This window comes from Photinus pyralis, unplaced genomic scaffold (genome assembly GCF_008802855.1).
Source record: "Photinus pyralis isolate 1611_PpyrPB1 unplaced genomic scaffold, Ppyr1.3 Ppyr1.4_LG3b, whole genome shotgun sequence".
In the NCBI taxonomy this organism is placed as follows: domain Eukaryota; kingdom Metazoa; phylum Arthropoda; class Insecta; order Coleoptera; family Lampyridae; genus Photinus; species Photinus pyralis.
In genome coordinates, this window is record NW_022170510.1 from 15,279,471 (window position 1) to 15,306,999 (window position 27,529).

The 27,529-nt window shown below is 34.6% G+C and overlaps 1 protein-coding gene across 5 annotated transcripts in view; it reads left to right on the forward strand.

Annotated features, from left to right (window-relative positions):
* Positions 1 to 2,796: 2,796 nt before the first annotated feature.
* Positions 2,797 to 27,529, forward strand: part of LOC116166312 (homeobox protein abdominal-B) — a 441,837-nt gene continuing 417,104 nt past the window's right edge. For 3 of the 5 annotated variants that reach the window (XM_031481240.1, XM_031481238.1, XM_031481243.1), the window contains exon 1: positions 2,797 to 2,981. The gene's annotated coding sequence lies outside the window, so the exon portion shown is untranslated. Of the gene's footprint in view, positions 2,982 to 3,292; positions 3,310 to 27,529 lie in introns of those variants that run through there. The other 2 variants (XM_031481246.1, XM_031481242.1) reach the window with 2 other exon arrangements.

The following is a 27,529-nucleotide window of genomic DNA, read 5'->3' on the forward strand; positions in this document are numbered from 1 at the left end:
CCTGTAATTTTTTAAATAATTACGTTTGTAGTAACAGCACTTTTTATTTTTTAATCGGGTTAGGGGCGGGGGGGGGGGGATTAGTAAATTTAGTTTTATGAAAGGGGGCGCCATGGAAATAGTTTGAGAACCACTGATCTAGAGGAAAATTTTTATTAGACTTTTTTACACAGAAAATAATGCGGATCCACGTACAGGTAAGAGTTTTATCGCTCGAAAAGATACACCCTGTATATAGGTACCAACCTATAGGTTGATACCTACTAACGGAGCATGGGTAGTATATAGGTAAGTACCTATATAATAACTTTGCTCCAATATATATCGCCGCCCAGAGGATTATTATAGGTAATATTTTCTCCACTATAATATACCTTAAGTAGGTAGGTACCTACTTATATCTAGAAGAAAGGGAAGTGGCGTAGGCTCGAGATTAGATACCTATATCTACAATTATATTAGTAGATTCAGCATTCTGATGGAGGCAATGGTAATTCGGACCTCTTGTCTGCTAACCTTTTTGTTTAGACTCATCTTGATGATGTTACCTACATACTTTTATAATTATATCTATCCCGATGGGGGTATTTGACCTTATTTTAAACTTAGATATAGATAAGTATAAGTAAGTAGGTACTATCTATAAGTATACACATACAGGGTGACAATTTGAAAACTTACCACCCCCCATATCTTAGTAAATAAACGAGATATTTAAAAAAATCAAAATCCGTTTCGGTAATTCCGAGGGGGAATCACAATGACATAGTTGGCGACGCACCCCCTCACACCCCCTGCGCCCCAGCCACCCCAACTTTTAAATCTTAAATAGTGACCCCCATGTGTGATACGTCGTTGGAAAGCTCTGAAAAAATGCTTTCCAACCATACCAAATAGCATTACATTTAGGTTAGTAATTATCGTGCAAATCAAAAAATAAACATGGACAATCGTATTTAACTTGAACTTCCAAAGCCGACTCGACAGCAACTCATTTTTGATCGCCAGTTATAATCTATTCTCAAACTCTTGTCGAACCTTTTCAAATGTTGGTTTTGCAATATTTCGGCATTCTTGAATTATTCTCTGTCTTAGTTCGTCTAATGTTCGCCGGTTGCGTTTTAAATACGACAGATTTCAAATGTATCAGATTAGTTTATTTTTTGATTTGCACGATAATTACTAACCTAAATGTAATGCTATTTGGTATGGTTGGAAAGCATTTTTTCAGAGCTTTCCAACGACGTATCACACATGGGGGGGTCACTATTTAAGATTTAAAAGTTGGGGTGGCTGGGGCGCAGGGGGTTGGAGGGGGTGCGTCGCCAACTATGTCATTGTGGTTCCCCCTCCAAATTACCGAAACGGATTTTGATTTTTTTAAATATCTCGTTTATTTACTAAGATATGGGGGGTGGTAAGTTTTCAAATTGTCACCCTGTATAAGTACGGAACAGGATGGACTCTATAATGCGTTATTAACTTCTTATGCAGAACTAAAGCATGTATAGGTACGGAAAAATTACTAGTTAGGTACATAGGTAGGTACCTATAGGTAGGTATAGGTACACCTACCTATGTAATTATGTTGGTATGGGTAAAAAAACTTAATTACTATTGCTAACCGTACGGCTTAATTTCATACGAATAGGGAATACCATCATGCATGTAAAAATAATGTTAATGTAATTGTTGTGAAGTAAGATATAGATACCTAGCTAAGAAAGGCAGGAAGTGCCCCACCTACATACTCCAGAATTCCCTTTGTTTATGTTATTATTTTAAAGCATCCACTTAAGGATTATCTAACAAGCATCATGAAAACAGCCCCACCACAACAGAAAGCTTTCTTTCGCAAATCCTACAACATTCACCTTATTCTTTCTTATTAAACGGCATCATTTACTTATCTGCTTTGGTAAATAGGTATATACACGAGTAGGTAACTGCTCTATAACAATACGTAGACATGCGTAAGTATCAAGTGCTTTTTCCTAGGGATATATAATTAGGTATTGTTACAATACGTTTAAGCAAAATATAAAAAATTTTGTAGCTGTGGTGCACGTTAGAGACGAGACTTAGAAAGTTTCACGTAACGGTAAGCGATTTATGTATCGATTTAGTCAAATTATAATTTGATGTAAATTTATTTAAATGACATTTAAGATTAACTACTTACGTATAAATGACAAATAAATTTAAATTCGTTAGTTGCGTTTCGTAATGGAACTTTACGACGCTAAACTGTGTATACCTACTTATATACGAAAACGAATCCTCATCTATAAGAGGTTATTAACATAATCGTATATACGCTTTACAATTAAATTTTAATTCCTCCGTAAATATTTATTGATCGCCTGCAAGAAGAATATAAGAATTACGAAGTGATTAATGTGTAACTTGGGAATGAAATCAATTATTGTTTAACACAGCAATCAATGACATTTAAAACAGGTGACGTGCGAAAAACTAATAAATCATGAAACATAACTAATGAATCCAAAAATACCCCATAACTATACTCCTTCAAGCGTATATCACTCAGGCAGGCCTAAAACCCCATAAAATCTTTAGGGTAATGGCTGAAAATGTGTACTATGTAGTTTGAGAGGGTGCGAAAAATATATAAAAGTTCGTTTAGAACAAAGATACACATATCTAAAGGCGCATGCCTGTACGGGACCAGTTATTAGACGTCTTCAAACCATGAAAACATTAAAGCAATGTGTTTTTCAATGGCGCAAGCGCTTTTAAGTTAACATAGGAGCTTTTCAAGGCGGGCGTAACCATACTCTCAAATAAGCTAAGGCCGACTAGCATGGCCGCGGGATCATCTTAACAAGTGCATAGTTAGTGCTAATAGTTTTAAAAAGAAATTGTGGAAATAAAATTTTATTTAACTTTTATGGTTTTTCTTTGTGATGATTTGTCCCGTGCCAATGGTCCAATAGATAAAAAATCAACGGAAGTCCCTTGTAAGTTTTAAGTTTAGGTACTATATAGTTCTTTTTATGTCTTTGTATATTGAGAAATAATTATGTACTAAATTTTTATTATAGTTGTTATAATTATTTCACGACACAATCATGAAGCTCTTTCTTTTCATTCGCAAGACGCGCGTCGGGCCGGTTCAGGGTGAGCTGGCATGGCATTTTTCGCGTTAGTTACGCCGTTTGCGATATGCGTGATGACTTCTTATTTACCTACTATTTGTCTGAGCTAGTGACTTGTGTGTACCTAATTGTGAAATATGGCCTTTGGATAAAATATGATCATTCGTTTACAGAATATGTGTCTTGATAGGTAAATATTTGAATATTATGTTGACATGTATACCTATGCATATAGCTACGTCTACCTATAGGTAAAAGTATACCTAATATACGGACTATCGTTTGCATAAGTAGGTACCTTTATAGCCTACGCGGTTAGCACCTATTATAATTACCTAGGCATCAAATTTTCATTTAAAAGAGATCATCCCTATAGTGTTTAATATGTAAACAATGTTTCTAGGTACGTACCTATAGCTATTTGCATTTATTTTCTGCCAATTTTATTCCAAGGGCCCTAGATAAACATGATAACACAGCTATATATGTGATAAATTTATAAGGCGCAGTTCCAGTTTTCGTTCGTCATGTACGTATAGGTATACTTTGGTACCTATTCCTATACGATATACCTATACCTTTGCCGCCGGTATTTCTGGTATTTCGGCATAGGTACCTATACTTAGCCATAGGTATAGATTTTCTTTAACGCTTATAAGGAACATGCATGCGTAGGTATTATAGTTTAGTGTCTATAATAAGAAACGCATGTGAAGTAGGTAATTGTACTTAAGGTGCTTACCAGCACAAGGTATAAAGTGCATGATTATGTTGCAGCGATCTACCTATAATACCTATAGATGTATTTTTACCAATTCTCGCTTACAATAGGAGTGTGTCTACCTATAGGTAGGATATACCTATAGCTGTCAAAATTCAAATCGATTTACTACTTCTATAGGTACTAATTAATTAACTAATCCATTGTAAAATTGCCGCCGGTAAAGTTCAATTAAAATTTATCAAAAGAAAATTGGATAAACAACCGATTCAAAGGAGAATGTTCTTGTTTCGATAGGATAAACTCAAAAATGATGTCAAAATGAAACTTAAAATGGCACTGCGTCTGCGAGCTTTTGACGCAATAGGTATTAAATTTTTAGGTTTTCTACGTAGAGGTAGGTACCTATACTACATACCTATAGAAATGAGAAATATGTACCTAATCTTTTTCTTTTCATCCATAAAATCAGACGATTATAGGTACCTATTATAGCAAAATAAAGATGTTTAATTTTTCAATTTTCAACATTTATAGGGCTGTGGTAAAAAATCGAAAATAGAAATGAATTTTAGGTTTAATTTCCTAATCATGCAAAAGTCTCGTTTATCTAAAATTGACTGAATGAATACCTAGGTATAGTTGTTGACAAACAATTCTATATGATACCTATTCATTACAAGCAGATACGCAAGCTAGCGTATCAATGTTTATAATTTTTAACTCAATATTTTGTTCCACTCGAAATGGAGAGGTTCGGTCCATAACAACCGCCTTAATTTAAACATAAAGTTGACTTCAGATATAGAGGAGACTTTTGTTGTGCGATTATGAAATTGGCTCTTATAACGATTGACCATCGGTAAAGATGAGCATATTCGCGTGAAAAATTGAATAAGTATATTGATGAAAAGTTGACAGATCCCTATATTCAAAGAAATAGTTCCTCCGAAATTAATTTTATTTTTCATTTGCGTATTATACGACAATTGTATCTGTCGTATGAGATATAGGTAGGTATAAAGCAGTCTATGAGGTCCGAGGGCGTAATGAGAGGGCATAATGTATTGTCATCTCATATTATGCCCTCAAACGTCCTGTCAAATAGGTATATTCATGGACTTTGGATTTTGGATTTTTTCTCTCTCTCTTCTCACTTATCTTATGTATTAAAAAAAGATGCTACTTTAATGTTTGGCAAACAATAATAACCATTACACTGTAGGTATATTCGAAATAGGTACATTATTTGGGATTATGAAAAATAAAATTTTGCTTGCACCTCAGGCATTACTTGATATTTACCCCTCGGACGACTGACAAATTACAATCCCTCGGGCCAGAGGCCCTCGGGCTCTGTCGGCCTCGGCATAAATATTGCCTTATTAATGCTCTAGATACATAAATAGGTACCTAACAATTTTGTAGTATCTACTACCTAAGCAAATTTCCATAGCCCATAAGGATTAATAAGAAAATTCCCATTGGAATGAAGTTAAATTTATATACGCAAAGATGTGTGTCTATATAACGCTATTATATCTAAGTATATGCACTTACATAAATATTTAGTCCTTAGATGTATCAATAACGTTAGACTTAACGTGCGGGTTATCTGTAGAAAACGTTATTTTACCTATAGGTACCAAATAACGCAAATTAACGTTTTTTGACAGATAACCTACACGTTAAGTTTGCCGTTTCTGATACATCACAGCGCACTACCTAGTTTAGGTATCGGCAGCTGACCTTCACTGTTTCAAATGCAATGTACGGTGTGTCACAGGTAAAGCGTATACCATATGGAAACGGCAATGTATTTTTTCGCCAAGAATACCCGAGATCTTTGAAATTAGGGGCCAAACGTACTACTCCCATCTTTTTCTAGCATCAGGCAAGCGCAAGCGCTATATTGAAATGCCTATGCAGGCTGATTCAAATTCGAGGGCCACCATGGGGATCTCGGGAACTGTAAGAGATATAAGTAGTTAGGTAGTTTAAATTTGGCAAAGTTGCGTATTTTGATGCTAAATGCAGTTTGGAAAAAATTCCGACTATACTTTCGGGAGGGAAAAAAATGCCCATAAGAATGTTATTTATTTTGAAAAAAATTTTCAAATAGGTAACTTCAGTAAGAAATAAAAACAATTTTGCAAAATTTCGTTTTTTTCCGGATATCTCCAAAAGTAGTGGGAATTTTTTCAGATTCAAAACTGCATTTTGTTTAGCATCAAAATACGCAACTTTGCCAAATTTAAACTACCTACCTACATATCTCTTACAGTTCTAGAGATCCCCATGGTGACCCTCGAATAATAAATCAGCATATCCTTCGCAAAAAATACATTCACATATGTTTGCCTATGGTGCGTTCCGAGGTGCGTTCTGTCTGAGACGCACGGTAAGTACCTACCATTAGGTACTTATATACTCTTATAGATTTGGGCATAAATTTCTCGAATAATCGGCGACCAGACCAAATATTTTCAAAATTACGCGTAATGTGTTAATAAGTGTTGCGAGATACCTAGATATCAAATTTTCAAATGACGAACTTAAACGATTCATTTTTTAAATAGAAAAACTTGTACCATTTAAATCACAGCCTACATCAAATGATTAGAAAAATTGCCGCACATAAACTTTGAAACTACATTATCTTCTAACTCATCATGGAGTCAAAACTTTAGACCTATAAAGTCGAAAAAAACCGTCGGATCCATTCTAATATTGTGGTCTGATAGTGTAACGGAGATATGATGCATTTTAGAAATCCAAGTGTCAGAGTCTATACTCAGAAAAAATGTGACTGGATAAAACGCATCTGTTGATACTTGATGGGGTCAAAACTTCAAACCCCCGAATATCTCGAAAATGGAGGTTTGGATGTTAGTAGTCACAAAAAGATGGTACCTATATATTAGGTCTCACTGACTGACTGATCAAACTACTCAGCTTGGATTCGTAATTCTGGCCCCGAAATAAAAATTTTTCGAACCCCCCTTTTGGAGTTTATTGCTATTTAAAGCGTCAAAAGAAACTCGATTCGTTGTTGAATTGAGATTTTCCAGAAACATTCACACGGTATCAAAACCATTTGGCCCATGATTTACCCGGGTATTTAACCTCTGATCAACAGTTATTGTTTTTGTTAAAATCAATAAACATTACAGTACTAATGAATATTGTGAGGGCATGCGATAAAAAACATAAGCAGTTTTAGATCCAGATTTGTATTAATTTAATGTTTTTCTAAATTAACCATAAACCTGAATTGCACTTTGTACATTTATCTAAGTAGGAAAATTTGCTGTGCCCAGCACAGATACCACTGGCACACCTGCGCATGCGCGATTCTGCCCAAAAGCTTTTCATCTCTTCCTTTTATGTCTAAAAATATGTGTACCAAATTTGGTTCCAATTGGTTTAGCAAAAAATGAGACTATACAGACATCAGACGGACCGACAGACGGATAGACCGGCAGACAAATAGACATCATTGAGATTTGGTTAGATTCGTATTCCTGGTGTTTTAAAACGTGTATTTCCGTCAAAAAAGTGGGGGGGGGAGTATCTTTTACCCCAATGCAATGCAATACCTACCTACCCTTATTAACGTGCGGGTGGTAAAAAATGGGATAGGATCGTGCCAATGTTGAACGAAAAGTCTTTTCGTTCAACATTGGCACGATCCTCTTAAGGAAGTCGCTCGCATCTTAAAAAAAAACATAGATTGTAAATTGACACAAGGTGCGCTGATGTGACCGGCAATCTTTCCTGGCGAGAATTATACTTATCCCTTAACCCTTATTTATCAAATACACTTATGTACGCAAACCGTCCGAATGAAATGTTATGTAAAAAATGGTGGAATTTGTATACGTCGAACGTGGCGCTAAATTTAATGTCTATAACTTAAAAAAATTACAGTTCATTACAGTACCAACTAAAACAACTAAAAACTGACAAAACAAAATACAATTGAATACAAGATAACTTTGATTTTAAAACGAGAGATTGGATATATAGAAAATTCAGTAGGTATAATACCTACATTTCATTTATGTGCAGTTAACATCGTCATATGGCATATAAGAATGATTTAAGTTTTAATCTATCTTCGACAAAGTGTTTTAAAAAGAATGGTCAATTTTAAGAACTTCAATTTTTAAAATGATTTTTTCAAATAAAACATGTAGAACAAAATTAAAATAATTCTGATGTAGCATCCATTAAATAAGTCATAGATAGGTACAAAGGTCAAAGAAAGCAGTCAAACGTCAAAAATTTTGAAAAATCTTAAATGACTTTAAAACCCTAGTTAAAACCTATATGATGCTGGGTACCTATAGGTATAGGAAATGTGGTATCAAACGACGTAGATTTACATGTAGATTTCGAAAATGGAGAGTAAAGTTGCTATCCGCATTCGGTATAAAATTGGAAGTGGAACCATTGTGATCTACTTTTTTTTTATAAGTAGATCATGATAAACTATGTTGGTACCTATGCCAATTTTCAGATTTTAAATTATCAATGAGAGCCGGAATACTTTTAAGTAACGGTATGTGGAAACATCCTGTATATAGTAGCACCAGATAGACAACGTATTTTCACGACAGAATATCTGTTCCACGCAGAATTGAATTTGCTACTTGTACTTTGTAGGGGACTTCATTTGGCCTTAGCGTTGTCATTCCATTTGGATATCTTCCAACAGTCGCGAATAAACCTTTCCTTACCTTGCATTCGAAAGGCCAATATTTTAATCATTTTTATAAGTACTGCACGTATAACAATTTTATAATATAGGTAATGTTATAATTCAAATAACTAAAATGATCACAATTTCATTCCGAGAGTTTTTTATTCGCACTTGATATAACGTGATTACAATAATCTACTGTTTTTAAATAAATGTTGTTAAAATACAATTGAAAATCATGTTTCAAAATCGCAATTGGGTCGACCTGCCATCACAGTACCCGAGTCCTGGAGTGTTTATCCGCCCTTACTATCCGCGTCGGCCGCCCTGGTACCATATGAGTTCTAAATTGTTTGAATCGGCCCAAATTGCGTCGCGCCAGAGAGCGTTAAACACATTGTATATACCTACTCAGAAGTCATAAGATCTACACATTCAATGAAAGTTATTGCGTTATAAAAAAGAAGACATGTCGTAACTCGTTGCGGTGTTTGCTTTATGATGTACTTAATACGTATATACCCGACCCAATTATCACCTTGCTTTTGTCTGAATCAAAACTAAGGGGATTATTATTATAACGTCAATAATTTCGTTTGTTGACATTGCTAACCTTTTACTGTTGCGTAAGGTAGGTACCTATACCGTCGGTTCTTTCCAAAATCGTGGCAGGTGAACCTACTAAATTACGTTTACCCTTTTGTATGCATTAGCCGAGAAAATCGTTCTTCTTAACATTAATGAAGTACCAACCTATACTACCTATACTTGCAAATAGCACCTAAATTAGCATATATCCTATTAACTCCTTATGAACTATAATTGCGGCAACTTTTGTTTAATGAACTTGGTAATTGGAGTACTAGCTGATATTAAATTAGTCCTGTGAGTTGTTATCGCGAATTACGGCACACTTTAATTAATGGTCATTACCGTGTTACGTGAACAATTTTCTAAGCTTAGTGAACACATGCGATTGCCTTCTGATATAAGTATACGACAAGCAAGAAAAGCACATAATAGTTTAATATGAATAAATCATCAGAAAAAGTTAGTAGTTAGTCTCCCTATTTGTTGTAATACATAAGTAGAATATTTTATAGGTATGGTATAAAAAGTGTGCCTGCTGATGATGCCCACTTCAAAGGTCGAGATGTCAAAATCGGTAGATCCGATTCTAATAAAATTTGGTGTGCTTAATTTGATAAATTTTAAATTTTGCTATAGTTCGAACTTTACGGTATCCACTTTTCTTTATCGAAGTACGAGTGCGTAATTTTTTATTAGGTAATTATAAGAATAGCTTAGGTACTATATTTTCGACAAAAATTCGTATTTTATATTACCTACTACAGGGTGATTTTTTAATCCTATTACTCAATTCGAGGGTATAAGACATTCTGTTCATAACGCGACCGGAAACGGCACAAAATTCTACACAGCTCAAAGAGAATCAACTCACACTGTGTCTAGTCCAGTCATTCTATGCCAAAAAACGGAAAATCTGGAAAATGGTGAGTCGTAAAAAATTTTGAAAGCTCATTACCTAATTGTTTACAATAACCTTATTTCTATAGACGTTTTTAAAAAAAAACTCATGTTTTCGGTGGAACTTTTCCTGTAGCTCATTACCTGTTCACCTTTAACGTATACCTACAAGTGGATGGTTGTAGGGAATTAAATTTCCCTCATCAAGAATCATTGACATGTGTGGTGTTTATGCTTCAACAGTTACACTTTACGTACAATAAAAATGAAGTGAAATTTCGTGAGCGAAGCTGAAGATAATGTCTCATTTAGATGGAGGTATGTACGTACAATTCCTCTCCATGAGGATCGCCTACGTTCTCTTCATCTTCTGATAGGATTGGTGGACAGTTAAAACGGCTCGCTTTTCAGTTCGCACAGGCAATGGTGCAAAATATATGTCAGTCTTCTTGGTCCCCACAGCTAGCCCCGTATAGTTGGTAGTAGAACAGCGGCAAAAATAGCATGTAAAATTTCATAGTTCAGCAGTGGCTAGAGAAATCACTCCCTCGAGAACATTGAGGTTGGAAAGAGGTGACGATGAATCCCGTTACCCAGTAAGGAACACAGCTCCGCTATAGTCCCAGAGGTAATTTTACAAGCCATTTTTTGTCGTTCTACTACCAACTGCGGTTGCAAGGGGTGCAAGAAAGCTGGCAAATTTTGATTAAATGGCCTATGCCAACTGCCAAGGGAGCTCTTTCAACTCTCCATACCAATCTTAGCAGAAGATGAAGAGGACATAGACGATCCTCATGGAGAGGAATTGTATACGCACATCTTAATTACCTACACATTATCTTCGCTCACGAAATTTCACTTCACTTTTGTTGTAGGTACGTAAAGTCGAATTGTCGAAACATAAACACCATACATATCAATAGTTCTTGAATGACATTTAGTTCCCTAAAGCCATTCACTTGTGCGTTAAAAGTGAACAGGTATAGTAATGCGCTAGAGGAAAAGTGAGTTTTTTTTAATTGCTCTCCTTCAAGAGCTAGTAGCTAGCTGGAAATGCGTTTTTTTTTTAAATTGTATTGAAATAAGGGTGTAGAAAATTTGATGAGCTTTCGATTTTATTAAGAAAGTTTCCTATTCCCTCTACGACGCGCACAAGTTTCGAGATATAGGTATACCCGAAAAACCGCAAAACTGTTCTTTCGACCCCTCCACTCCCGCCGGCGACACCGAAATCGCTTGGGACTTTATTATACAATCATCAGGCGACCTTCAACCCACATTTCCGAAAAAATTGAAACTACACGAATTATTTTTTGTTATATGACTCGACTACTCACAAAACAAAATTTCCCTTTCTTAAAAAATTTACCCGATATAACAATTGGGTAAGAGGACTAAAAATCAACTGCAGCTGTTTAAGTCAATTCTTGTCAGGTTGTGTAAAAGCCCAACTTATGACGATCCCTTGTTACTGTTACCCACTGTACAGAGAATAAAAATTTATATCTACGTAATCCTAGCCATTATTATACAACACACAAGAATACAAATTACATAAAATAAAAGACTTTTTAAAAAGTTATAGAAAGCAGAAGAGGTAGTTAATTCTATAATTTGAATTTAACATTTTTGAAAATCCTTCTGATTTTTAGCCGCAGTTCTTAGATAACTTGTAATAGCTCGCGTTTCCGCCCAATTTGGTTTGACAAATTGACGGCCGACTAAACCCGATCTCGAAAAACACGTCTGGGTTGTGTCGCGCTATCCAACTTTCGGAATAACCCCTATTTACGTAGGTATAGCTATTAGAATATAAAAACCAGGAAAACTGAGATATTTTTGAAAACTATCAGAGATAGGTATAGGACATATTACCACAAGTTGAAGGTTTTTGGAGGGGCTAAAAGATGACAGAAAAATATACAAGGTGAGATTTTTTAATATGAAGTTTTGTAACTTGGGACTTACCAAGAAAACTCTCTGTAAATTTATTGTCAATTGTTTCATGGTAGATTTTTGTTTTACTTTTACTTCATCCAGGATATCAGATATAGAGCCTGGAATCAAAATTTAAGTAGCAATTTTACAATAAACTGACGCTTGCCCAATATTTCTTATAAATCGAATGATCTTTTACCCATATAATAAAAAATGGTACCTACAATTACACGCATTAAAAATGCATTCAAATACAGGGGGTTGCATTAAAAAAAATGTAGCTTTTTAGCGTCCTACTTTGTGAACGCACCCTGTATACTTCAAAATATTTTTAAAATGTGGAGAATATTCAACCATATCATAATACAAAAGCACTAGGTATATCAAAAAATCTTACCTATCTTCCAAGCTCGTTGACTCACCATATGTATAGGTACATACATTTCTCGTACCGTTATTTCATTAGTCATACGGATACGTATGAATCATTTTCCGCTCTCAGCCTCTAGTGAATGAGAACCGGTTTTCATAGGATTATGAAAAAGGTACATACATTTTTTGTGGGTGCGTTCGAAATATATGGTAAAATGGGTAAATTTTGGAGATGATACATTACCTACACCTCCATTTTTACCTTTGTTCCCGTCGGTTATTTTGTTGAATTAGGATAATAATAAGAAACGAAAGTGCTGTACTAATGAATTTTGAAATTATGAGCTAGTGTTACGCAATTTTCGTGCTGAATCGCTACTGGCTGTAACGGTGCCGATTAATTTGTTCCAGTTATGTATTTCCATATAAACAAAGAATAATGTAAGATTGTACCAAGTGTAATAATAACCTTGCTATAATTGGCGTGTAGCACTAGCAAATCTATGATTTCATACGCTCCAGTTAATGAAATGAATAAATATAGTGTGCCTACATCGACGTAGGTAGGTAATGAGCTTGAAAAGTCATATTCGAGAAATAACACCATATAGGTAATTTATGTTGTGTGAAGAGATAATAGTCCCTATACATATATTATTTTGAGCAAGGTACCTACCTAACTCCTTTCTTATACAAACTCGTCACAAATAGTGCCACTTTACCCATATTAAAAATTTTTACTAGTAGGTAGGTACATTTCACGTTTTGGGTGAAACTTTATTTGTCTTCCCAAATTAGATCAAATATTCAAACTGCAGTGCCCAGATAGATAGATATAGGTATATCTACCTAGTTTGTGCTAATTATATTTACGCCTTATACATTTTGACAGGACAAAAGCCTCAGCGCTAAGGTCATCATAAAATACCTATGCAAAACCTATATAAACTTCACAAGAATAAGGTGCGCATATATGTTTAATTGAAAACGTTTTTCTACTCCTATGTCATAAACATACCCAAAATGTCACCCTGTACTGCACGTCTAAATCGTTCATTATATCATACGGTTGCATAATGAAAATTAGAACTGTTACTTAATATACGTAACAGGTTAAAGGTCAAACGCGAAATGTTAATTTAGTAGATTGTCAGCCCTGCCTAATGAATAAAGTAACGTCAGATTTTGTTGTTGTAGGTTATGTTTCACATTTTGTAAACTTTTTTGAACAGAATTACTGATAATTTGTTTAAACATTGCCATTTGTATGAGAATGGAGAATGGAGCCTGTATGTAATTTATTAGCCGTGCCCAATTATTTTTCATAATCGTAATGGGCTACTCAAGAATGGTTTGAAGCTGCGTTTAGTTAATTAAGCAAACTCTGTTGCTACTATTTTGTATTTTAGAAAACTACAATAAGTACTCGAAAGTCGAAGAATTAATGGATGGTGCCAATTACGACTTGCATGGAACACGGAATAATGCACTTTACAATACTGGGTAGTCCGATGCTTCCTTCCCGGGTAAACTCGTTAAAAGACGCAGCGTTTTGAAGGCCTTAGTATTAGTGATAGTTAGGTACCTAATACATTGGCAACTGCAACAATAGAAATCGTTCAAAACTGTAATGAAAAAGAGCACAAACACCACCTGAGCTAGTTAGGTAGTAATCATGATACTACATGTTAAGTTGTAGTATCATGGGTAGTAATCTTCAACTTCAACACTTGTATCTTGTATCCTATTGGCTATTGCATCTATGGTGCTAAACTGAAACTCACATTGCTGATTGCAGTAAGGAATAGGGATGTAAAACCCTGCAATACACTTCCAATCTAAGTAAAAAGTATTTATAAAATTCTTGCTTGCTGGCGTGCATTCATGGAATACAGGGAGATCAATAATCATATGCTGCGCCGCTCTTATAAAATATCACATTAGTAATCATTTGCCGCAACCAGGTATATGTGTACCAATACAAAACATAACCTATAATTTTACAAACCAAAACCCTGATTTGTGATTCTTATTCGAATACTTTCGTCCCTTTCAAAACGGCTTTTTTCAAGACTACCAGTTTCTTTCGAATATTTACAAGGTGGGTAAATTACTTGTAAATTACAAACAAACGTTTTTTTAGTTGTAGCGTGTAATAGGCAATAGGTTTACTCCGACAAGCCTTTTACTTTAGAAGAGAATAAGATGCGTTTGCTGTCCTGTTTCCGTAATGGGACTAAAGACGAAAGTGGAGTTTGGGAGTACTCGATACGTTTGTGTATACAGGAGTTTCGATAAACGATTGTCAACCATGACGAGGATTACAACAATATACGCCGAAATGCTCATCGTCTACTTGAGCGGTTTAACATACAGGAAGTCTTGCTTCTGGGAAGTCACCTGGCCGCTTAGTGGTTGCTAATAAGGAGGTTGTAAAAGATGTTCTTGCTCGTCTTGAGCAAAGTCGGAAAAAGCAGCTGCGACAATTTGTCCCACTAACGGGCATCTCATACGGAACGTGTGACGCTATTGCCTGGAGAAAATTGTACTTCTATCCTTTAAAGTAACCGTAAATTATTGCATGCAAATTTACGAGATGGTAACATATTCGAAACCGTTTACACACCATTGCCGAATTACGAGCAGGTATAGAAGCTACCGTTTGAAACATTACGCAACAGCACTTACATGCCGTCTTCGAAAACATGAAGAAAAGAGTGGATCCCTGTCTTAATAATGGTGGCAAGCACTTCGAACAGTTGTTATAGTGTGCATGTAATTTGCCCAATTACTTCGATATTAACGAGTTGTAAAAGAAATAAAATCGTTTCAATTTTTGTAGTAATTTGCTATTCGTGTAGTTCCACATAATTTGGAAACTTACAAGGTGGTTAAATCGTTGATTTAGGTTAAATATGGTTAAACGTCAAAAGTTTACTTTAAGGTTATGTTTTAGTATTGGTGCACCAGGCCTGTTGCGGCAAATGATTACTAACGTCATAATTTATTGAAGCGGCGCAGCAACTCAATATTGATCGCACTGTATAAGTGAGGTTACGTTGTATTTTGTATTCCTTTTAAATAGACTATGACATTTGACACTTGACAGTTCTAATTTTTAGTTCGAAGTTCGAATATTTAGAACCAAATCAATCGTAATCTATCAATCTTTTATCAATTATATTCAAGTCGTAGAAAAAGTATAGTACCTACATAATTCGAGTGCTAATGCCTATTACGCACTCGAGTTTATTACTCGTGCGAAATAGGCTTCTTAGTACACTTATTATGCAATATACTATAACGTAACTTAGGTTTTTCCGTTTACAACGCATTTTCGGTATGCGGGTATATTTTATGTAGGTAGGTAGGTATCATATGCAGCAACATCGAACGAACAAACTTTCTGAAAGCATTAGTTTATATACCTACCTATCGAAACATTAAAACCGTGTTGGCATTAAACGATGTAAAATCTTTCGAAATATCTTGTAAAAATAGAACTTAAACGAATACAATCACAGTAGCGTAAATATAGGCGAGTTTCTACCAGATAGCTATGAACAATGTCAAAATACCCAGTATGTTGTTGTGCAACAAACTCGCATCAAACCGTAATTCTTGTGTGCAAACACAATTCAACAATTGACTGAATACTACCTTACCCTAGAGGTCTAGACCTTATACCTCTACCTATATAAGAAATATTAGTTAGTTATTCAATACAGTTGTAGGTATACCTAACTAAAAACTTCATCAATCATTTAAATTTATTTTGTCGCTCTTGATGTCGGTAACATTCTTCAAAGTCTAAATTAGAACTATGAGGCAACCCGGTTTCTTATACTCACTAAAGCCCGCGGTAATTATAAACTTGACTTTAGTTCTGACTTGCCTTATTGGATAGGAACTTACTCATATCACTTATAAGTTTTTGTGCTATACCAACTTCCTGTATCCTATACAGGTAGGTACACGATACCATAGTTTTCCTCCTATTTCGATCTGGGTAGAACTTGGATAGTTGGATACCCCATGCTTTAATTAAAAATGGGACGTGTTCCCAAAACGAGTTATTAGATTCTGACTGGTGGAGTAGGTACACAAAAAGCCATAAAATTGAGGGCTGGGCTTAGGACGAGGTAAAAATATAGTCACCATACGTAAACTCAAGCTTTCATTATGGTTGTTCTATTTGAAGGACACACTTTAGCATGAAAGTTAAAAAAAGACATTTCGGATTTTGTGTCTTATCACTGTAGAAAAACCAGAAGTACCTATAGGTACGTATTACTCATTCAATCTGATTAGTTAGATAGGTAATACATTATCTTAATAAAAATGATGACCCAGTAATCTTCTCATTTGCCTAATAGTGTGATGATATAACGTTTAGTTACAGTAAATATCTAATTAAATGAAATCCTTTTCAGTTTATTGTCAATGTAGAGTTGAGAGGACGATCGTTTTCTCGTATCTCATAAGTATATAAGATCTATATACTCGTGCTCTTATAATACACAGTTGAATCGCTTAGGATTATACGCCATAACTCGAAAATGGCGATTTGTGAATGCAGTACCTACCTACCCTACTATTATTTGACGTAGGTATCTAATTTAAGCCGGAATTCCAATCAAGAGGGATCGATTACTAAATTAATTACTGAATCTCAACACAACTTTACACAAATAAATTGATACTCCGGGCACAAATTCGCACGTACCTATAGGGTACAAGTAGAGTGTATAAGGGAACGCTGGTTCCCTTGTATATTTTACTTGTACTGGCACCTTGCATAAAATGAACCGTTGACGCCCTCGGACGAAGTACTCGGTTCTCGCATCCAAAACCTGCAAACAAAAAATTCTCCCAAGCTGCGGGGCTCGGTACACAATTAATTGACCAATGCCTGAAGAGTCTCGCTTTATTCGTAGTAAGCTTGTATAACAGGTGCACCTGTGTACGGTACTTTCGACCGACCACTTCAGAAGAAAGTGGCGGATTCCAATAGCATTCGCGTGACTAACTCCATCATAAATTCAGAACTTAACCGAGATCACAAAGATAATAAGTACCTATCGGTACTGAAGTTAACAAATTCCTTGAATGTGATACCATGTAACCCAGAAGGGGCAAAAATACTTAATACTAATAAGTACTAATACTATAATACGCTGATATAGAATTTCGTTGTTTGTTATTGGCTTCACGAAAACCACACCAGCCTCAAAACTGATCCCTTTTTGCCTTTGACAGCAATATCTACTCCTGTATCATAAAGATGACCTGAGATTGTTTGGTTAGGTTCGGGTCCGTTAACTTGGCCCCCCCCACTGAGAGATTTGATAGTCGTATTATTTTAAAATGAATGCGTTCGTTATGCGCTCATATGCGCCACCGATAATAACTCTTGCGCCATTATCGTTTTTTAGAAATCCGAAAAAACATTGGGGGGGGGCAAATGAACGCAGCCCCCCCCCCCCAGTACGTATTTTGTCGCTTGTAACTAGGCCACCTAATACATTTGGTTATGCGCTCAATTGCGCCACTTGAATTAAAGCTAGCGCCATTACGGTTAAGCTGTGACAAATTTGTATTTAGGGGTTACGCCGAATCGATGTAAAATATTTTCAAAATGGGCGCACTTCCGGAAATACCGGAAGCGGCTAGTAACTTCATTATTTTAAATAGCAACCCCTATTTTTTATTACATTTTTGGATTCTACGTGAAATTTCAGTTCTTTTGATATCCACATGTCGATATCTACCATTTATGGTTTTTAAGTTATTTTGACTTTAAGAAAAGAAATGGCGGATGCAGATGGTACTTTGATAATTGATTAACGGTTGTAGTTATAGCAACCCATTTTTATCAATGCATAGAGAATGAATAGGGCTCTCATTTAGTGTACTTAAAAAAAAGTTAAATTGCGGACAACCGCACCTATGGAGATCCAAAGTTATGAAACTTCAAAGACTAAAAACTTAATTGAATGACCATTTTCTTACTATTAGTATTACTACTTATAACAGACGATCAAATCAAATAACACTAACATCCATCGTCTTAATAGTATCTTTGACTTCTCCGCATTCCCATTAGCATTACTTTTACTTTTACTCGAGGTGCCTACATACAATTTCATTTAAATATCTTAACAAATACAAAAATTAGATGGCGCATGCGCAATATTATTTTTTCATCTTCAAAATTGTTTGAGGTTTAATGAATATTTACTGACACAGAAAACCGGGCATTTATATGTTTTTTGTAACACCATGGTTCTATAGGTACCTACTAAAAAAGGTTCTCAAAAACTATAATGCGCAAAGATTTATGTTTACGGTTCATTTTAGCGCATGATGAAAGATACGATGTAGTAGAAAAAACACGTTAAAAAACGCAACTTTTGAAAATGCTAAGTTAGACCCTCCACTTTTTAAAAATTTTTTATGGCTTAACCGTAATGGCGCTAGCTTTAATTCAAGTGGCGAAATCGAGCGCGTAACCAAATGTATCAGGTGACCTAGTTACAAGGGACAAAATACGTACTGGGGGGGGGGGGCTACGTTCACTTGCCCCCCCCCCCCCAATGTTTTTTCGGATTTCTAAAAAACGATAATGGCGCAAGAGTTATTATCGGTGGCGCATATGAGCGCATAACGAGCGCATTCATTTCAAAGTAATACGACTATCAAATCTCTCAGTGGGGGGGGGGGGCCAAGTTAACGGACCCGTTAGGTTCGTAAAAGAAGAAACTTTTTACCGAACAGAACTGCAAAGTTATTAACGAATAGAATATCGAACCGCACAAAACTGGAAGTTGCTTCTTTATTTTGTATGGGTAGGTACTTTAGTTTCAAAAATTATAAATAGGTAAGATGTGTAGTAAACGTTCTAAAAAAATCTGGAAATTGATGGTGTACATAATTGTTGTATAACTTGAGAACAGCATTTTGTGAGTTTTCATTCTTTGAAATCGTTTAGCAAAGAAAAGGTACCTATTCACTTGAAATTTTAGTGACGAATAACAGTAATGTAATCAAAGATGCTTTACGCTTAATGCATTTTAGAAAAAAAAACTTTGAACGGTTCGATTCAAAAAACAACCGACCGAACATATTGAAGGTTATTCCTTTCAAACCAAATCCGTTCCTCAAAGCTGAGAACTTAACCTTTAACATGCCCATTTGAACTACCATCTAAATCGATCAAAATATACCTAAGCATTGTTTGGATTTTAATATTATAAACAACTCAATTCCAGAAATAAATTAATGAGCCATGTATCAATACAATTACCTACCGTCTAAGTGTTGTAAGCACTCTATACCTATAATACATAGAGAGTACATTGAGATCGGAAACTTTGATATTTAACTTCTTTGTCTTTCATGTTTAGAGGGAATTTTGATCATAACACAAACCAGCAACCTATACCTACAATAAGACTAATGTTACTAATGCCTTCCTACATGGATTTGGAACACCATATGTATAAGTTATAGCCTGAGTTATAGGGAATTAATGAGAAAAAATTTTAAAAAAAGCAAATTTAGCTATTGTAATTCGATTTCCTATTTCTGTAAATGTGTGAGTGTTATGGAGATCATAGGGTCACCTCTCTTTTATTTGGCAAGATTCGAAGAAATTGGTCAAATATAGTTTTGTATGAGAAAAATAAAAACGAGTTACCTTACGGTGTTTTCTAATATATAAAATTTTTGCATCCATCCGATGTCATATTGAAATTCCCGGTGCCACTTTTGGTTAAACGGAAAATCGATGCACCTTTTATTTTTTAAATGCAATGCGCTTAGGTATGTTTTTTTAAGGAAAAAAAGCAATAGGTAAGTTTACTGTACGACAACGTAGAATATATGCATATGTATGGTTGATATAGGACAACAAATTAAACAAATTCGTAATTCAGTATTTAGAATATTTATGAAATCTAGCAAACCGTGTGCTGTCAGGATACGTGATGTCTGATAATGTGGTACACGGGGAGATCGTTTCGCGCAAAAGTAGGTCTTCAAAGCGGAACAATGAACAAGTTGATGCAGGTGTTTTCTGTGTAACACAATAGATGCTAGATTTCCCGTTTTCTATACATATTGAATCACGAATTTGTTCATTTTTTTGCGATGTCGTTCAACAAATTGATTGCTCTTTTCAAAGATCTAAAAAACCTAGGCATTGTATTTGAAAAACCAAAGTTCCGCTTAAACCGGAAGTGATGCCGGAAGTTTCAATATGCGATCGGCGATGGTAATGTCACATATAAAATTATATTTTTCGTATGTTGCCATATAAAAGAAATATTGAGGTTCCCTTTTATCATCTGTATACCTATACACTGCCATTGAATTTGACATGTTTTGTTAAAGTTCTGACAAGATAACCTCTTACGTGAATACAAGCGTGAATATATTTGTTTCCATGGAAATTAACTGCCAGGTTTAACAAACACAAAAAATAAAATAACCCATCCTAAGATACATAATTGAATATTGAATACATTGTAGTGAATGTACCTATATACAGAGTGGTGACTGATGGCGTAACGCATCATAGGGATTTCAATGTAAAATTCATAACATGCGATTATTGGCTCCCCAAATTATTTTAGAGCAAAAATATATTAAGGTTTTTTGAATAATAAATAATAAAGAAAACTGTAAAAATAAAACCCCCATCTTTTTCAATAATCTGTGATGCCATGAAATTTTATAATACCCCGTCCCTCACTGATCTCGTAAAAGAGTCGCACGGAGAAGTTATAGTTTGTACAAACCAATTCATTTCGATGAGACTTTTCATTAGAATACCATGAAGGGTAGAACATGTGTTTACCCCCCCCCCCCCATTTTCTAAAGTTTAACTTGGCACCACTAAAGGCATGTGTATGCAAAATCTGAGACCAATTGCGGTTGTCGTATGTAAAAGTTACCTTCAAGGTATAGCCTACCTACTGCAACAAATTCGAGAACTCTTAGGACCATTCCCCTAGAAGTAGTTCGAAACGGCAGTGACCGACGGACAAAACGCAAACAATAGCACATTTTTTTTAATTCCAATCCTTAAAGGTGTATTCGTTGATGAAAGGATTTCGTTTAACATTCAATAGTAATTTTACATTAATTTATTATTTTGCAACCAGCACGGCCAATAGATTGGAAAATGAAGTTTGTCGGCCATTCATGTCAAATTTTGAAAGGGGATGCAGTGTTACCAACGAATTACATATAAATTAGAACTCACGTACGTTGATAACTTATGCAACTCCGTAAATATGAAAAGGACACTTGAATTTCTGAAAGATGTCGGTGTGTACCAAGAAGTGTGACCTGAGAGTGTGAGGTACCTAACAGTATGGTACAAACTGGTGTATAAAGGGGATACCTATATGACCTAAGATGTTAAACCTTATACTTACCTAAAAAAAAACAAGTAAATTTTCTAGGGGAAAGTTAGGAATACATTTTTTAAATTTAAATTGATGATTTCTTCAAAGAAAATAGCGAGGAACATAGTATAAAACATTCGTTGCGGAATTCGTTGCCTTCTATCACTCGTTCATTCGAACTACAATTAATAGGCGAACTTCTGCAACTTATTATGTCTTAATATACTATTATAATTTCACTAGTTGAAGTGCGTGAAAAAAAGAAAAAAAAGAATCATTAAAAATTTATAGGTAAATCTATAAGCTTATAAACATTATTTACAGTGGCGTGCGTCTACAGAACTAAGAGGGTCGCTTTTTTAACGGACAGCACTATTTTTTGTTAGGCACTATTAAAGAGTGACTATGTTTAATATCACAACATAAAAAATCTACTAGTGAAATTATAAAATCAACTAACTATTTTCCATAGTTGCTTAGTATTGTTCTTAAATTTGCTTATGTAATATAATAAGATTTTTATGCTGGTATAGGTATCCAAAAATGTGTTTTTTAACTAATTGTTTCCGTTAAAAAAACTGCCCTCTCCCCTGATTATGCAGAAGCACGCCACTAACCAAAAATTTAAAGGACGTAGATTGGTAGCAAACTTTTGATAACTTTGGCTACCATTAAAAGCTTCTTTACAAAAATGTTGTTTTATTGATGATAAATATTCAGTGTTCCAGACAAAATGTTCACCCTGTCTATATTGCTGTGGGCAATGGCGTGCCGTGACTATACCACCCACCAAATATCTGTCCCGTTAGCTTAGAACAAAAAGACCTTTAAATTTAGAGTTGTAATTATTTAATTATTTTTCTCGTAGACGTCCGACTCATTACAATTTTTATGTCTATGTAAACCGAATATAAAAATATGTACCTAATCTGATAAACCAATCTCATATTATTATATTATATTTGGCATTAAATAATATGATTCGTATGAATAATTTATTGATCACCTCACATCTTAGATTAGACGTTGCATTATATAGGGTGGACCCATATGCGGTTGAAATGTTAGGTGCGGTGCATACAATTCACATAGTAAGTGCACTATACACAACAAAAGATTTAGATGGCGTTTCGTGGTTAATTAATCCGTGAAATGAAACAATCGCCACTTTTGGCGTGATGTCGTGATGTGAAATTTCCACGCGCACTTTGTACCGGAAAATTGTACACATGACAATCAATATGCATCAGTGGTTTATTTGTAAGCGTGTATCCTTTGTAGCGAGTTGCTGTGCTTGAAATAGAATAAGTATAATGGAAATAATTAAGCAGAGAGCTTATGAATATCAATATGTTACAATAGCTCGAATACATCGACAATAATGTTTCCAATGAGACTATTCATTTACTATACAGTTAGGTATAGGTACCTACATGTACTAACATTAAGCCCCCAGGTGACATTTTTTTTAAATCCAACATGTAGACCTACAAGTAATGTGTATGGTATATGTTCATTCTCCAATGGATCCACTGTAGATTAGGTACATATAGGTATAGGTATCTATATATAATATATAGTCTACTACTCGCTGCAGGTGTATTTTCCATAAATTCTTTAAATTGAACTTCTAAAATCCCCGGATTTCGATCATCGTACTGCACGAGATTGGTATGATAAAATCATTAGAATCGATTATCCGGACTATACTTTTTATTGTTTCTGATGCCAGTTTATTTACTATCTACACATTTTTGTTGCAATTACGTAAAGGGCACATAATCAGAAAAGAGTTATAATTAAAATTGGAAATGCACACTACTTCCACATACCTACGCAATTCCTAAAGTACTAAAACGACTATATCATTGTTTTATGACAGGTATAACAATTAACAACCCACCAAACGATAATTATTCTTATTACATCTACATGTCTGGTGCACGTCTAGCTATGGTCTTTCACAATACGGCGTTTAGTGCGTTCTTGGAATTTTTATGGAAGTCATTTAGCATTTTTATTTGTTTACAAATTTACTTAGCTTAATTTATATGGGTAACTATACTAAGTATTTACACAATATGAAAGTAACAGTAGTAAAAACTGACCTACACAGTATGTTAGGAGTATAAAGTGAATCATAAAAGTTTGTTTGTAGCTTTCGTTAGTAGGTATACTAAAAGAGTATACCTACGACAATATATACACATTCTCTGATTATTTATTGTACACTCAAATCTATCTTCAGTAGCCGTTTTATAATTATTTGTTTACTGAATGAAACATAACGTCGTTTAAATACCATTTAGAATGATTAATTGAGTATTAAATAAATTTATGATTTTGCACATTAATTATGGCTATATACTCCGCAGTTATTGTAATTTACTGTGTGAAAAACGTTTTAATTAGGCATATACGACGTACTAAATTTTGTACCTTTAGGTAATGCTCATTACCGTTACTATTTTTAATTACAAATTTTTACTAATTATGAAGGTTCCATAAATAACTCTATATTCCCCACCCTATACGTAAGTCAATATAGGAGCGTATAAGGAAGTTTGCATTTTATGATCTCAGCGCTTCGTATGAACACAAATATTTTATCTGTGGTATAGATAAACGCCATTGACTGAAATATTACCATCACCAAAAGGTACAGACAAAATTATCTTTTTGCTCGCAAACGAAAGTGATATATAAAACAAGATTACTTTTCCCATGATTAAATTTATTTGATGTAGGTAAGGCTGGTAATTTCGAGCTAATTATCTAACCTTAATTGCGTTACGAAATATAGGGCCTAACTAGTAGAAGATAATTTTATTTTTATATAACATTTAAATAATTTTATTTTTATATAACATTTAAAAAAAGTTAATCTTTACTTTGATGATGACAAAGTGCAAGGAATTTTCACATAACAGGTGATCCAAAAGTAGTGCGGACAGTTTGAGTTTCCCGCAAAACAAAATTTTTTTCAGTTGGTTACACGCCAAACGTAACTTATTTATTTATTGGCAGATCAATTTAATGGGCAAATAAAAATAATCACAATTGATTAATTAAAAATTTTTCTAAAATTTCTCAAAAAATTCAAACCAAACAATCTGAAATAACACGTGGTCAATTGATAAATATGTACCTACCTAGAATTATCTGATGTATTTTTACAAAATCCTGCCGTAGATGTTTAGAATAAGAGCATGTCCGAAAATATATTTGCCTGCTTGAAACTGAGCTGTGGCTCAAAACTGAAATTGCTTGTTCAACATTCATTTCAGCGTCACCAGAATAGGTAGGTAGGTACTTAGTACCTACATGATCTCTGTAGTAGGTATAAGTATACCTACACCAAGTTGTTATTTATTTCTCATTTTGTTTGGACTCATCCACCTTTGCACGCTTTCGTTTTTGTTGTTGCATCAGCAATTTCTGTTTTTGAAGACATCTCGTTATTTTGCATTTCATTCTGTATTATGCTCGGTATTATGTAAGTAGATGCAATCGCCAACCGTTTTAAAGAGGAGGAGGGATAAAAAACCTATATCATATCATATCATATCATATCATATCATATCATACCTATAATTTTTATTTGTAAATAACAATTGTATACACAACAAATTTACGCGTCAACAAACATAGAAATACGTATATATAATTTAAACACATATTGGTGAAGTACTTCATCTATCTATTTAAATATTCTTTTTCATTATAAAAAACTCCTAATGACAAAAACTCTTTTTCTTTTAAACTGTGGTTTTGTCAAGTTTTTGAAGGCAGTAGGCAACGAGTTATAATATAAAGCGCTCTTATACTCAGGCGACTTCTTAAAAAAAGAATGTCGTGGTTTACTTAGTCGGAGATTATCTTTGTGTCTAGTATCGTAAGTGTGCACATCTTTATTGAGCAAATAGGTATTCTTGTGCATATGTATGTGAGTCACACAGTGGAGTACATATAGGTATGGAAAACAAGGTGAGAATTCGATGGCTGCGGAAAACCCCTCGGCACGAATGATTGTATTTAATATTGAAAATTAATCGGAGTAGTCTTTTTTGCAACACAAACATTCTGTCACAGTCACAGTAAATGCTGGCTCCCCATACCTACTGCAGTAATAACTATAAGTGTACACGCGACGAAAGTTTAAGAAAACGTTGAACGGATGCGTCAGTTAGCTCAGGATTAAGATGCAAGTTGCATTTAGTCATCTTCGTCCTCCTTATTCAAACTATACCCCTTCAATTTTACGCAGACTAGACCGGAAGGCAGCGTACATAGTAACTAAACCATAAGCGACAAAAAATTCGACAATACAGGCTGAAAGTACGTTGAAAACTAATAATAAAATCATTCGTCTGCCAGTCGTAAGTGGCAGCATTAACTTGGGGCGGTGCTGAATAGGTGACTTCTTTAGGCGATCAATTAAATTACCAAACTATAGGTAAGGGTCACGGAAAAGATTTGTATCAAGAAATCCCATTTTTTCCATAGTTTTCAAATATGCTATGGCAGACGATTTCAAGTGCAGCGTTGGTAGCGAAAGACGCCCTCCAATGTAGGGAAAAACACCCCTGAACTAAACCATGAGGACCGTATAAAAATTATACATAAAAAAATCCTCTTTTTGTCACTACTTTAAAATATATCCTGGCAGACGATATTAAGTGTAGCTTTAATTGTGGCAGACGTCTTAGGAGTGATTTTATTATTAGTTTTCAACGTACTTTCAGCCTGTATTGTCGAATTTTTTGTCGCTTATGGTTTAGTTACTATGTACGCTGCCTCCCGGTCTATACATAGGTACATATATATAGGTTCGATTCTGTATTTAATGAACAATTGATACCTTCAAAATTGAGGAGCGAGGGTTTTTACTCCCTTCTGGTTAATTTTAGTAGGTATAGTAATGAAAATTCAAAAATCGAGAGAACTTGCCCGATTGAAAATTTACTGTAGAGGCATGTTTGGAGCACGAAGATCTGCACATAGTAATTAAATCGATACCACGAAATATCGAAGGATCCTCAGCATTACCATCACTTTTTTAACAAACATTTATTTTAATCTTGCATAATACCTAAGTACATAGTTACATCGGCCACTTTTAAAAAGAGTTACCTATAGCGCACATGGACGGACAGACGACACTATAAAACTATAAAGGTTCTGAGGATCCTTAATAAACCTATAAAGCCGGTTGAAAGGTAGAGCGTTGGGCTATAAAGCCGGAGGTCGGACGAACCTGGGCTGAGGTAAGAATTTTTCATCTGGGAATTTCCTTAAACCAGTTTCGAGCATTTTGTCGGTTATTCTGATTTTCCTGCAGTTTTCCTAGTTCGTAAGGTACCTAAATCCCGGAGTAGGTAGGTAATAGAACAATTTAAGACCTTCTGCAGAGGCACCTCTGACCTCTAAAAAGCATTATGCGGGTCACAATGTAATTGGGCGCAAGCCTGATGTTGAGGGCCCAGAATAAGAGAGGGATAATAAATAAAATGAATAAATAAATAAATAAATAAATAAATAAATAAATAAATAAATAGGCACATAAATAAATAAATAAGTAAATAAATAAATAAATAAGTAAATAAATAAATAAATAAACCGTTCTTCAATTTTGAAAATTAGCACAATTTTCCAAAAATGTTTAAAGATTACTTTGAAGATCCGAGTATTTTTCGAAAATGGTCTACTTTAGTCGGAAAAGAATAGTAAAAGTTTTTACTTGTTATTTGAATTTTCGGCAAGGGGAGGAAGG